Source organism: Capra hircus, chromosome 2 (genome assembly GCF_001704415.2).
Source record: "Capra hircus breed San Clemente chromosome 2, ASM170441v1, whole genome shotgun sequence".
Classification (NCBI taxonomy): domain Eukaryota; kingdom Metazoa; phylum Chordata; class Mammalia; order Artiodactyla; family Bovidae; genus Capra; species Capra hircus.
Genome location: NC_030809.1, coordinates 62,383,790 through 62,384,911, shown reverse-complemented (window position 1 = coordinate 62,384,911; position 1,122 = coordinate 62,383,790). Strand labels below are relative to the sequence as shown.

Here is a 1,122-nt window from a genome sequence, read left to right as displayed (position 1 = left end):
CCTGGGTCCCTGCAGGGGATGGAGAGAGTGGACAGAGGGGATGTGAGGAGGGCATCGGTTGGCCCTGCCCATGGACTGAATGCATCCTGTGAAGGGCATGGGGAAGATGGGGAACGTCTGGAGCTGGGTGTCAGCCCCTGAATGTTCAGGGGGCCCATTTCCTGAAGTGATGTGGGTCTGTCTCTCCCTCCTTTTCCCCGTTGTTCTTTTCCTGTCTTATATCCCATTTCCTTGCAGAGTTTTTTACTGAGAAGTTAAACCAAGTCACTCATGCTAATTGTTACCTAATGCAGTCCATGTGCCTGACACACAGTGAGGCCAAACAACCCAACACGTCAGAGTTTGGAGCAGAGACAGATTCATTGCAGGGCCATGGGAGGAAAACGGGTAGCTCATACCTCTAAACTCCCAAACTCCTTGAAGGGTTTCAGCAAAGCACTTTTAAAGGTATGCTCAGGGAGAAGTGTGGCTAGTTATTGCAAACTTCTTTGCGCAGGAATCCTTTGTTCTTACAGCTGCTCGGGTAGGTCAGGTTACAATGCTGCTGTAAACCTCCAGCTATATAAACGGAAAAGTAAAGTCCATCGACTTGAGATGGGCTATCCTGTATATTTCGGGCTATCCTGTATATTTCAGTCTATAGGCAAGATTCTTTTTTTTAATGTCTATTTTATTTTTGGTCATGCCACATGGCTTGGGAGATCTGAGTTCCCCAACCAGGAATTGAACCTGGGCCCTTGGCAGTCAAAGTGCAGTGTCCTAACCACTGGGCCACCAGGGAATTACCTGGGCAACATTCTTAACTTGAAGCAAAAGCAATGGAACGCAAAGGTTAAAGTAAAAGAAATAGATCTAATATGGAGTCAGACTTGTTCTTCCCTATTACATGTTTTGACTGACTGACAAGTGATTTCTCCTGAAACCCCATCTACAGTGGTGGAATTTGTGCACAGCAGTGGTTTACCAGTCCTTTTTCTTGTTGTTGTTGTTTTTCTTTACAAGTTTGTGCTTTCACTACATTTTATCTTCTGTCTGTGTGGAAATAAAAGTAAAGCAGATAAATGCCTAAGAGATGGGAATCTAAAGTCAATTTCAAGGAATGTTCTTAATAGGTGAGCTGTA

The 1,122-nt window shown here is 44.7% G+C and overlaps 1 non-coding gene across 1 annotated transcript; it reads right to left on the bottom strand.

Annotated features, from left to right (window-relative positions):
- TRNAQ-UUG lies at positions 709-781 on the bottom strand. The gene has a single exon. It is a non-coding gene; the product is annotated as a tRNA-Gln (tRNA).